The following is a 13,626-nucleotide window of genomic DNA, read 5'->3' on the forward strand; positions in this document are numbered from 1 at the left end:
CTCTGTGATCTTTTTACTACAAAATCACAGAGACATAAAGTTGTCACCGTGATTTTGTAGTAAAAAGATCACAGTCAATCATGTTACTGCTCCGTGTCTCTGCTGTCTATAATGGGGCTTGGCACTCAGTCACGCAGCGGATTAGCCACACGGAAAGAGTCCTTAGTAAGAAAATCTGCCGGTTCTTTGTAAAAATGTTTGGACTGGGGCCCATTACACTATAGTTACAACACCTCTAGGGGAGGTAGTGGAGGGGGGGGGGGGGGCTTGGATGCAGGTTGGGGGGGGGGGGGGGCGACGGGGAGGGGGCCCCATAGATCAGTTTCACACCGGGGCCCCATGGATTGTGTGTACGCCACTGCTCAGATGGTTTTGTACAAAATGCATTTGCCAAGCATCTCACTTTGTAAATAAGCGTAGCATTAGCACTATAATACTTTTTGTGACTATGGCATTATTGTACTTTATCTGATTTGCAGGGTGCTCTTGCATTGTCTTTTTTTTCTCTATGTTTTGGCCATAGCAGCGTGCACCTACGTATAGGGATGTGCTGACTAACCCCCTTTTCTTTGCAGATCCACATTCTGAAAGCCATATTTTATTTATTTTTTGGGCGACTGTCTTGTGTAGGGGCTCATGTTTTTCGGGATGAGATGATGGTTTGATTGGCACTATTTTGGTGTGCGTATGACATTTTGATAGCTTGCTATTACACTTTTTGTGATGTAATTTGACAAAAAAATGGCTTTTCTTATGCCGTTTTTTTTTTATTATTTTTATTACGGTATTCACCTGAGGAGTTAGGTCATGTGATAATTTTATAGAGCAGGTTCTTACGGACACGGTGATACCTAATATGTATATTTATTTTTATTTATGTAAGTTTTACACAATGATTTCATTTTTTAAACAAAAAAAATCATGTTTTAGTGTCTCCATAGTCTGAGAGCCATAGTTTTTTCAGTTTTTGAGCGATTATCTTGGGTAGGGTATGATTTTTGCGGGATGAGATGACGCTTTGATTGGCACTATTTTAGGGTGCGTATGACTTTTTGATTGCTTGCTATTACACTTTTTGTGATGTAAGGTGACAAAAAATAGCTTTTTTCTTAGATAGGGGCTCATTTTTTGCGGGATGAGGTTACGGTTAGATTGATACTATTTTGGTGGGCATACACCTTTTTGTTCGCTTGCTGTTCTTTTAGTGATGTAAGGTAACAAAAAAATGGTTTATTTAGCACAGTTTTTATTTTTAATTTTTTACGGTGTTCATCTGAGGGGTTAGGTCATGGAACAGCTGGCCCCTGATAGAACAGTACTATCCTTGTCCACTATGCATCCATTGGATGTAAATACCCTCAAATTACAGCTGGCAGTCTGCAGGTAAAACACATCTTGTTTGTTTCATTTCAAATCCATTGTGGTGATGTATAGAGCCAAAAATTTTTGAATTGTGTCGATGTCCCAATAATTATGGACCTGACTGTAGATATGCACATGATGCAGGACCTGGAAATTATACATCGAATGACATTAGGTTAACTACAGGAAACAGTAAGGCGCAAAGGTGGTAACGGCACTCTGGGGCGTTACAAGTCAAAAACAGGAAACCATACCATTACTGATCTTATAATGTGTCATATCCTCAGACTCATGTTCTCTGCTTTGCTTTTTCGTTACTTTATGATCATTACCATGAAGGGAAGAATTTCTAGTCTAGTCACTTGAGCTTGCTTTTCATTTTCTCCCAGTCTTCAAGACCTCTGCTTACTACCAGTGAATGGAAACATGGATGAATTATGTGGAGGTCACCAGTCGAGTGCCTCTACCACCCACACTCCTGATGCAGAGCACTTACTCCAATCCAGTTGTTAAGAATACAACTGGATACATTTATAAAATGACAACTGCCAGCATGCACTTACTATTGTCTTGTCACGGCTGAGGATGGGGAAAACCCTCAGCCGTGCGATGCCAGAAGATGTTAAGTGCTGCTTGGCCAGGACGACAGAATTAGGGAGCAGGTCACCTCCTATTGCGTCCCTAACCTGACCCTGACTCCTAACCATATGAGCCAACCCTGAAGGTGGGAGGGCTCATACACCGGATGCCTTGGGGTCCCTGCTAGCCCTCAGGATTGCCCTGGAACAAGGAGCAGGGTAAGACGACCTGTTCTTCCTAGGCACGGAGGAACAGGAGTCTCACTAGCCAAGCTGCAAAGGGAAAAGAACATAAACAGCCTATGGATATGGCAGGAGGATGAAAAGCACTTCCACACCTACCTGCCACAGACACACAGACTGGATCCCATGCAATACAAGCAAGTGTCCACACCCAAACACCAATGGACACAGCACACACACAAACACACAGGAACCCAGATCCATAGGTGCATAACATAACAAAGGAAAACATCAACCGAACATCATGACATAAAACTTAAGAGTCACAATTTGTTTATGACCACAAGGGTGGCTCCCACTGGCAGATGGAAATACAAGGAGGGTGTCTCCAGCAAAGCATGGCTGAAGCACCCCTCAGCTTCTGATCTCCAACAAGGCTATATAGCCCAAAGTGGCCACACCCACGCGGACACACCCCGTGCTCACAGCCTAGGAAGGGAATTAACCCTTCACACACTAGACAAGGGAAGACAGCAACTTAAAGGGGAAGTGAACACACAAACAACCCCGTGCACACCAAACATGGGAAGTGCACACCAATCACACAAGTTGCCAAGTGCAACCGCACGCACAACACAGCAAGCTGCCACGACACAGCTCAGGCTGCCATGCTGCCACATAAATACTGTTGCCAGCGGCAACCACAGGTGAGGCAAATACCACAGTCCTCACCTGTGATTGACAACCAGACCAAACCGCTGACAACCGCATGCGGTTTAGGAGTCACGACCATAACCATGGCCGTGACATGTCTATGCCAAACTAGCAGCTGTAGTTTTGCGTGTCCTTATGCAGTACCTAAGAACAGGGTACTTGCAAACTGTTCTTGTTGTGAAATGTTATTTAATGCTCTTTAATATGCTAATGCCGTTTAATACACCATATTTAAGTAACTGTATGGATCAGTTGGGGTTAAGTATCCTGGCTCTGCCACTACAGGAAGTTAGAGGTGAGGTCCGCCCCTAGCTCGCTCTACTGTTAACAGAGGAAGTGAGAGGTTGCGAAATGTCAATCATCTCTGGGGATACTTGCCTGAAGCAAGCCATCATTACTTCACAGTACTCCAGGGAGAAGCATAGAGGAAGATAGTGTCAAGAAGGTCCAGAATCTGGATGGTCCAGTAGTGAAGTCAGTAAGGGAGAGTTCACATCACCGTTTATTTTTCCGTTCTGCAACACGCCAGACCTGCAGGGTATAGCGAAGTGAGGTCACAGTTATGGGCAATCGAGGGTTACTCACTGTATTGGAGAACCCTGGGCAGGCGCGTGGCAGTGAAGGAGAGGTAGACACGGTTCCTCTGGGGCACACTCTGTATATAGGGACCAGGCCTGATGGTGGATGAGGTGCCCTGGATGTTACGGGTATTTTGAGTGCCTGGGGCAAGGTCCCTGTTGGATTCGTGACGCCAGTGCCTTTGGACGGTGGCACGCCGGTTGGTAGTTGGAATGATGGAGGTACACAAGTATATAGTGAACCAAAACGTAAACTTTACTGGACAATCCAACTTTGTACAGCAGGGAGTAGTACAGTCTTTCAATCACAGTTCCACAAGTAGGCTTATTCACAAAATGGCAGGTAATAATTATGCAAGATACACAGAGGGTAACTTCACAAGCACTCAGCAGCAGGTTGTACCTTTCCTCAGAATCAATGTACACTGTCCTTTCTAGAACTCCTGCTCTGGCTCTATATCCCAAGGCCCGGATGCCTAAAGGGTGGCTTATATCCTTGGTAATTACAGTATATCTTCCTCAGGTATTAGATTCTTGCTGCACTTTCTACTGCATCTGCCCATCAGGGTTACTTATCTTCCCCTGGAGTTTCCTCTCTTGTAAAGTGGATAACTGTGGGTTTCTCCCAGGAGGTTCTGTCCTGCGACTGGGGTATCTCTACTGAGCTAATCCTAGCCTCAGGAGCTTCAGGTGGATGAAGTAACTCCTCTAGTCCCCTGGAATGAACTAACCCTCCCCTGTCTGGGCCTTCCTATATGTAACTAGGGCTCTCCAGCTCCCTCTAACGTCCGGGAGGCCAAACTACACCCTGACAGGCCTGACACCCAGATAATACAGGGAAAAACATGCACATGACATTCAATGCAATGAAACACATTAACCTGTGCAGTGCCCACCTTTACCTAGTGGGACACTACAGTTCTACTGATCCTTCAGGAGCAGTGATGGCCAGTTCGCAGTGTTCGCCATCACAAGTCTGGCGATGCACAGGTAAGCCCTTACCTGTGCCTGTGTCGGGAGCCGGTCTGAAACAAATGCGGTCACCCGGAGCAGGCAGTTCCAAGAACAGCCCGATGAAGGCCCCCGGCGGCTGTTCTCGGAACTGCCTGCTCCCAGTGACCGCATTTGATTTCAGACCGGCTGGCGGCACAGATAAAGGCTTACCTGTGCATCACCGGACTTGTGAGTCAAGATGGCAGCCCGCACGTGTTCGTTGGCGAACACTGCGAACTGGCCATCACTGTTCAGGAGAACAGAAAAATAAAAGGGATCCTGTAAAAAAACAGACCATCAGTCATGTACATTTGGCATCCATTTGAGCCATTGCCATCTGAGATCCTGCATGCAGTGCTTTTGCTCTGTCTAAAAAACAGATGTCAGACCAAAATGGCTAAAAAGGATGCCAAATGTGCAACAGGATGCCTTTTTTTTTTTTGCATTATTTTTTTTTGTTTCTCTGCTGGTTTAGAAGGTGGGAAAAATACACAGTGATGTGAACTCTCTCTCCCTCATGCACACGACTGTTGGATGCTTTGTGGTCCTCAAAACACAGATACCAGCCATGTGAATCCCACATTTTGCAGAACGGAACGTCCGGCCCTCAATAGAACAGTCCTATCCTTGTGGAACAGCCGGACCTCTTTAATGTCAACGTGAAACAGGCCTAAAACTGCTGCCCTATAAAAAGACTCCTGGAAGCTACGTTTGGGTAGTGTTGTGTAGGCTCCGGATGGCCCAGACAGATCACTAATAGACAGGATCGTGTGATCCACCGACCAACAAGAGCAGCTCCACCATCCAGACACAGATGACTCCTTCATTACACACCCCTGTCTCTGCCTGGACCATTTCGAGGTAATTAGCAGGAGGGATTTGGTGTCACATTGCCCATTACATGTCCAGCCACTGTTGTCTTCATTTGCAGTGGTATTGTCAATGAGAAACCTGGACTGCTACAGACCAGATGCGGATAGTTGGCTTTGCTGCACTATGTTCTCTTGCTGTTAAGTTCTAGCACACAAGATAGGATCTCACACATCGGGGGCAAGTTGTGTGGAACTACAGATTCTCGAAGGGAGCTTGAGCGCAGAGGTCTCAGCACAAGGGAGAAGAGGTTTTACATCAAATGCGGCCTGTGTGAAGAATAAAGCTTGGTAAGGAGACCGAGTGCGGCAAGTGCACTTTCTTCTCTGTTGGAGGGAGTCACCTTTTGGAATTCATTTGAACTGGGACTTAGGAGCGTAGAGTGATACAAGTTTGTAAACTTGGACTTCTAGAACCACAGCAAAATGGGACATCAATAAAAGTGTCACAATTAAAAGGAAGCTGTCATGCTGAAAACCCAGTCCAATGTGCAGGCAGCAGGTTAGAGAGTAGGAGGAACTGAGCAGATTGATCTATAGTTTTATGCGAAAAGATTCAGTATAACACATTTTATGCATTTGTAATCATGCTGTTTATACACTTAGAAGTCTAGGGACGGTCCAATTAGTGATTGACAGCTATCTCTGAATGCACAGTCATACAAGAAATGCTCTCAGTCCCATTTAGAAGACGATGAAAATCATTTTAAGTCATCAGTCCAACCCTTTAACCCCTTAAGGACACAGGACGTACCGGTACATCCTAACTTAAAATCGGGATTCCGGCGCCGCGGGGGTTAATCACAACGGGATGCCGGCTGAAATCATTCAGCCGGCATCCCGTAACAACGCAGGGGAGTTCATTTGACCCTCCCGTATCGGCGATCGCAGAAAACCGCAGGTCAATTCAGACCTGCGGTTTTCTGCGTTTCCGGTCCATTCGGGTGTCCTGTGACCCGATGAACCGGAAAAACACTGCGATCGGTGGCGTGATTATACACCACCAATCGAAGTACGAAGATTTGAAGAGGCGGTGCTGGCCCTGGTGCTGAACGCCGCTGTCCAGGGTGCTGGTTCAGGGGAGAGAGTCGCGAGATTCAAACTTCCTGCGCTCCTCTCTCCCCTCCTCTTCCTGTTCTGCACGAGCACCCGGCAGCATCGTCCAGCACCAGCTCCTGCGTCCCCCTAATCGGCATCCATCACCCTTCTGCACCCATCGCCACCCAGGTAGGTTAGGGTCAGTGAGGGAGAGGCACCGTTAGGCAGGGAAAGAAGGGAAAAGTTAGTTAGGAAAAAAAAAGAAAAAGTACTTTTATTCAAAACTTAATTTGATCCATCTATCAGACCCCAGAACCCCACCACCACCAGACCCCCCACCCCCCACCGTTGTACCGCTGATCAGCAAGTTTGAACTTTTTTTTTTCCTAACACTTGCCCTTTTTTTTTTTGCAGCCGAGATGAGGACATTTTGGGGCCTCGTGCTGCATATGGGTCTAGTCCAAAAACCCAGTGTCAGGCAATACTGGAGTGGGGACGTCCTATACCAGACCCCACTGTACAGTATGGTCATGACACGCTCCCGGTTTGAGGCCATCCGGAAATGTCTGCATTATTCCGATAATGCAGCATGTCCACCCCGAGGTGATCCTGCCTATGACCGTCTGTATAAGATACGGCCGGCCATCGATCACTTTGGGGCCAAATTCATGGAGGCCTACGTACCTGGAAGGGAAGTAGCGGTTGATGAGTCTCTCGTTGCGTTCAAGGGGAGACTCAGTTTCCGCCAATATATTCCCACAAAGCGGGCGAGGTATGGCGTGAAGCTATACATAATTTGTGAGGGTACACTTACAAATTTCGTGTGTACGAGGGGCGAGATTCCCGTATTCAACCCCCAGAATGTCCCCCCACCGTTAGGCAGGGAAAGAAGGGAAAAGTTAGTTAGGAAAAAAAAAGAAAAAGTACTTTTATTCAAAACTTAATTTGATCCATCTATCAGACCCCAGAACCCCACCACCACCAGACCCCCCACCCCCCACCGTTGTACCGCTGATCAGCAAGTTTGAACTTTTTTTTTTCCTAACACTTGCCCTTTTTTTTTTTGCCTTTTTTAGTACGCGAACACCCGTTGCCCCCACACACACGCACATATAATAAAGTTTTCCACACACGCACACCTACACGCGCACACACCCATGGCCCGCCGCATGTTCTCGGCCGAGGAGACATACGCCCAGATTGCCTCAGACTCTGAGAGCCCCAGTGAGGATGAGGATGACCCCACATTCCTTTTGTCATCCGCATCCTCCTCATCATCAGCGGATGACGATGAGCCACCAAGGCGGCGGAGACGCCGCCAGGCGGAGCCAGGGGCCCCACATGCTAGGGATCCTGTGGCCCACCCTAGTACGAGCCGCCCTGGAGTTCGTACTGGTTTCCCGGCCCACCAAATAAGTCCACCGGAGCCCCCTGCTGATGAACTTAGTTGGTGTCCCCCAGTGGACTTTGAGCCTGAGATTCCGGATTTTGCTGGCAATCCTGGAATCCAGATTCCCACAGTGGGGTTTACTGAAATTGACTATTTTAGTTTTTTTTTCAGTAACCCACTGGTGAATCTGATGGTGGAGCAGACAAATCTGTACGCCCAACAGTTCGTCGCTCAAAACCCAGGCTCATTTTTGGCTAGACCTGGTGGCTGGATGCCGGTCAGTGCAGCCGAGATGAGGACATTTTGGGGCCTCGTGCTGCATATGGGTCTAGTCCAAAAACCCAGTGTCAGGCAATACTGGAGTGGGGACGTCCTATACCAGACCCCACTGTACAGTATGGTCATGACACGCTCCCGGTTTGAGGCCATCCGGAAATGTCTGCATTATTCCGATAATGCAGCATGTCCACCCCGAGGTGATCCTGCCTATGACCGTCTGTATAAGATACGGCCGGCCATCGATCACTTTGGGGCCAAATTCATGGAGGCCTACGTACCTGGAAGGGAAGTAGCGGTTGATGAGTCTCTCGTTGCGTTCAAGGGGAGACTCAGTTTCCGCCAATATATTCCCACAAAGCGGGCGAGGTATGGCGTGAAGCTATACATAATTTGTGAGGGTACACTTACAAATTTCGTGTGTACGAGGGGCGAGATTCCCGTATTCAACCCCCAGAATGTCCCCCCACTCTGGGTGTTAGCGGGAAACTCGTGTGGGACCTTATGTACCCACTGCTGGATAACGGTTACCACTTGTACGTGGATAACTTTTATACCAGTATCGCCTTGTTCAGGTCCCTTGCCGCCAGATCCACGTTCGCTTGTGGGACCATGCGGAAAAATCAACGCGGCCTCCCTGCCTACCCCCTCCAGGTACCTATCCCCAGGGGTGAGACCCGTGCACTTACCAGTGGAAACCTGTTGCTGGTCAGGTATAAGGACAGAGGGATGTCCTTATGCTGTCCACAATCCACGGTAACAGCACCACCCCAGTCTCTGTGCGAGGTACCACGGCAACGGTCCTCAAGCCCGATTGTATCGTCGACTACAATCGGTATATGGGAGGAGTTGATCTCTCTGATCAAGTCCTCAAGCCATATAACGCCATGCGCAAAACCCGGGCATGGTACAAAAAAGTTGGGGTCTACTTGGTGCAGGTTGCCTTGTACAACTCTTTTGTACTATCCCGAAGCGCTGGCAGCACAGGGACATTCCTCCAATTCTATGAGGCAGTCCTCAAGGACCTGATCTTTTCGGACCGGGAAAGAGCAGGCCGGAGTACCTCGGAAACTGTACGCGCCCGGATTAGGGTTGCCACCTTTTCTTCAAGCCAAACCCGAACAGAAGGGAGGGAGGGCCCCCTTCCAGGCCCCACCCATGTCCCGCCTCCAGCCACGCCCATGTTCCGCCTCCAGCCACGCCCATGTCCCACCTCCACTTCTGGTCGCTGTCGCACCGCGATCGTTACGCCCCTGATCCCACGCCTGCGCCGTCCCGTTTAGTATTCGGTGCAGGTGCGGGATTTACGGGACGAAGAGGAGAACTTGGACGTCAATCAACTGGACATGGACGTGCCACTGCCAAAGGGTGAATAGACGGAGCCTCTAGGTGCTGCAGCAATGCCCTCATAGCACCTAGAGGCTCATTAGCATATTATAAGTCTTTATTTTAAGAGAACAGCGGCAGCGGCGGGCAGGGAGTTATAAAACACACTGTTATGTACTGCTGACATTAGCCCATCGCTAATGTCAGTCAGCTACATAACAAAATGTTTTTTCTGATTGACAGATTCAGAATTGAGGCTGTTTAAACACTGTATGTTACATACACACTTCAAATGTTGTATATTTATACCTTTTTAGAAGTAGTAAGTGATTATCTGGTGTCTTGGTCAGGTTGAAAAACTGGCAGGGCACAGTGGGTACAGTCTGGGCTGGGCATGGGCAGGCTGCTGGAGCCTGGAGCTGCTGGAAGAATGATTTCAATTCTCCCTCCCTGCCTCTCTCTCTGATGTCACTTCCTGTGGACCTGACTTCCTTATCAGAGAGAAGGAGGGAGGGACTGGGAGGCAGGGGAGGAGCGAGGAGGAGACCGGAGACTACTGAACAGTGAGTGAGCTGGAGGAGAGGAGGAGGAGGGGAGAGGAGAGGAGGAGGGGAGAGGAGGAGGGGGAGGGAGCGCTCAGCCTCCGCTCCACTCCTCTCAGCTGATCACCCGGCCGCCGCAGTGTGAGTCACTAGTGACAGCCGACAGGCAGCTTATGCGATCGGACGGACTCCACACTCACTGTCTGCAGTTTGAATGAATAGAATAATCCTGTGCCCGGGTCTAAGAAAGGCTTGTACCCGGGCACAGGATTACAAACCCGGACTGTCCGGGTCAATCCCGGACGGGTGGCAACCCTAGCCCGGATCGTCCCTGGCCAACACTTTCCAGGTGTGGTCCCCCATACTGGAAAGAAGGGACGAACCCAAAAAAAAGTGCAGAGTGTGTCACAAGAGGGGGATACGGAAGGACACCACAACTCAGTGTGACACGTGCCCCGATCATCCGGGCCTCTGCATTATCGATTGCTTCAGGGAGTATCACACTTCCATGGAGTACTAAATTTTTATAATCCCCAACAGTCCCCTAGAGAACATAAAACACTATGGCTCTCAGACTTTGGAGACACGGAAAAAATTTTTCTTTCCCCCAAAAATATTAGTTTTAGTGCAGGCATCCTCAAACTGCGGCCCTCCAGATGTTGTAAAACTATAACTCCCAGCATGCCCAGACAACCTACAGCCATCATCAGGGCATGGTGGGAATTGTAGTTTTACAACATCTGGAGGGCCGCAGTTTTAGGATGCCTGCTTAGTGTCTCCAAAGTCTGAGAGCCATACATATTGGGCATCGTCGCGTGCGTAAAAGTCATCGCTATAAAAATAACTTTTGACCAAACGCCTCGGATGAACGGTGTTAAAAATATAAAATGAAAACGGTGCCAAAACACCCATTTTTGGGCAAAATTTCAATTTGAATCCATTTTGCCGGTAATAAAGCAAGGGTTAACAGCCAAACAAAACTAAATATTTTTTGCCCCGATTCTGTAGTTTGCAGAAACACCCCATATGTGGTCGTAAATGGCTATATAGCCGCACGGCAGGGCATAGAACGAAGGGAACTCCATACGGTTTCTGGAAGGCAGATTTTGATGGACAGTTTTTTTTTTACACCATGTCCCATTAGAAGCCCCCCCTGATGTAGCCTAGACTAGAAACTCCAAAAAAGTGACCCCATCTAAGAAACTACACCCCTCAAGTTATTCAAAAGTTACTTTACAAACTATGTTAACCCTTTAGGTGTTCCACAAAACTAAATAGCGAATGTAGAAACAATTTTAGAATTAAATTTTTTTGTTACATTGCCTCAAAAAAGAGTAATATAGAGCAACCAAAAATCAAATTTACCCCTACAATAGTCCCAAAACAACAACCACCTTATCCCGTAGTTTCCTAGATGGGGTCACTTTTATGGAGTTTCTACTCTAGGGGTGCATCAGGGGGCTTGAAAGGGTACATGGTGTAAATAAACCAGTCCTGCAAAATCTGCCTTCCAAAAACCATATGACGTTCCCCTTCTTCTATGTCCTGCCGTTTAGCCAAATAGTAGTTTACGACCACATATGGGGTGTTTCTGCAAACTACAGAATCAGGGCAACCCATTTTGAGTTTTATTTGGCTGTTAACCCATTTTTTCCAGTAATAAAGTAAGGGTTAAAATGGAAAATTTTCCAAAAAATAGAAATTTCGAAATTGTTTCTCCATCTGCCATTAACTCTTGTGGAACACCTAAAGGGTTAACAAAGTTTGTAAACCCAGTTTTGAATACCTTGAGGGGTGTACTTTCTTAGATGGAGTAACTTTTTTGAAATTTCTATTCTAGGGGTACAACAGGGGGCTTCAAATGGGACATGGTATAAACAAAACCAGTCCTGCAAAATCTGCTTTCCAAAACCCATATGGTGTTCCCCTCCTTCTATGTGCTCCCGTTCGGCCAAACAGTAGTTTACGACCACATATGGGGTGTTTCTACAAACTACAGAATCAGGGCAACCCATATTGAGTTTTGTTTGGCAGTTAACCCTTGTTTTACTCCTGGAAAAAATTGATTATATTGGAAAATTTTCCCAAAAATTGAAATTTCGAAATTGTTTCTCCATCTGCCATTAACTCTTGTGGAACACCTAAAGGGTTAACAAAGTTTGTAAACCCAGTTTTGAATACCTTGAGGGGTGTACTTTCTTAGATGGAGTCACTTTTTTGGAATTTCTATTCTAGGGGTGCAACAGGGGGCTTCAAATGGGACATGGTATAAACAAAACCAGTCCTGCAAAATCTGCCTTCCAAAACCCATATGGTGTTCCCCTCCTTCTATGTGCTACCGTTCGGCCAAACAGTAGTTTACGACCACATATGGGGTGTTTCTGCAAACTACAGAATCAGGGCAGCCCATTTTGAGTGTTGTTTGGCAGTTAACCCTTGTTTTACTCCTGGAAAAAATTGATTATATTGGAAAATTTTCCAAAGAATAGAAATTTCGAAATTGTTTCTCAATCTGCCATTAACTCTTGTGGAAGACCTAAAGGGTTAATAAAGTTTGAAAAAACAGTTTTGAATACCTTGAGGGGTGTAGTTTCTAGAATGGGGTCATTTTTGGGAGGTTTCTATTATCTAAGCCTCACAATATGACTTCAAACCTGAACTGGTCCATAAAAAGTGGGATTTTGAAGATTTCTGAAAAATTTCAAAATTTGCTTCTAAACTTTGTAACATCCCCAAAAAATAAAATATCATTCCCAAAATGCTACAAACATGAAGTAGACATATGGGGAATGTAAAGTCATCACAATTTTTGGGGGTATTACTATGTATTACAGAAGTAGAGAAACTGAAACTTTGAAATTTGCTAATTTTTCAAAATGTTTGGTAAATTTTTTATTTTTTTATGCAAAATTTTTTACTTTTTTGACCCAATTTTAGCAGTGTCATGAAGTACAATATGTGACGAAAAAACAATCTCAGAACGACCTGGGTAAGTCAAAGCATTTTAAAGTTATGAGCACTTAAAGGGACACTGGTCAGATTTGCAAAAAATGGCCTGGTCCTTAAGGTGAAATATGGCTGTGTCCTTAAGGGGTTAAGTAACTACTTATTATGGTAAAGCCTAAATGTATGATAAATGGCACAAAGCTATTCTAAAAAAAACTTTATAAAAAATACACACAGTACATGTCATTACACAATACAGGCACAATCATAAAACAGATAGTAAAATAGCAAAAGTAGACAAATGATCTCACCAGGTGTGTCGTAGACTCTCGTCGCAGTGGCACTCTGCTCGGATTCTCACCCCTACCTTATATGTACTCTGCTGTTCAACCAATAGGAAATGTGTTACTGTGCTAACCACCAGTCAAAAAGACTATTGATTGGCCATGGCTATTTCTTCTCCTCCTTTCTTCACTCTGGTTGTGCCCATAATTTTCACTTTCAGTTTTTGAGCATTTTTTTCTTGTTTTGCAGCCATTATTATATCTTTCTCGGTGACCTGTGATCTGTAAAGACATGCCTTACTGATGAATCACTGTGAAAGCAGATTGAAACTGTGCTCGATGTCTGCATAGTTTGTACCACAGATTTCTATAGACTCATCATGACCTACAAGTCTCTGATGGAGTTGATCATTACAATTAGAGATGAGCGAATCGAAGCTGACGAAGTGGAATTTGATCTAAATTTCAGGAATTATTTGATTTGCACCTAATACGAATTTCCTCCTGCTTCGTGGTGACGAATCACATTTTTTCCTAAAATAGCTGC

The 13,626-nt window shown here is 46.2% G+C and overlaps 1 long non-coding RNA gene across 1 annotated transcript in view; it reads right to left on the reverse strand.

Annotated features, from left to right (window-relative positions):
- The window catches only part of LOC122929083, a 39,812-nt gene extending 26,658 nt beyond the window's left edge, over positions 1-13,154 (reverse strand). Inside the window, exon 1 of the long non-coding RNA XR_006387954.1 lies at positions 13,107-13,154. This is a non-coding gene — a long non-coding RNA (uncharacterized LOC122929083). The remainder of the gene's footprint in view (positions 1-13,106) is intronic.
- Positions 13,155-13,626: the final 472 nt, after the last annotated feature.

Source organism: Bufo gargarizans, chromosome 2 (genome assembly GCF_014858855.1).
Source record: "Bufo gargarizans isolate SCDJY-AF-19 chromosome 2, ASM1485885v1, whole genome shotgun sequence".
NCBI classification, from domain to species: domain Eukaryota; kingdom Metazoa; phylum Chordata; class Amphibia; order Anura; family Bufonidae; genus Bufo; species Bufo gargarizans.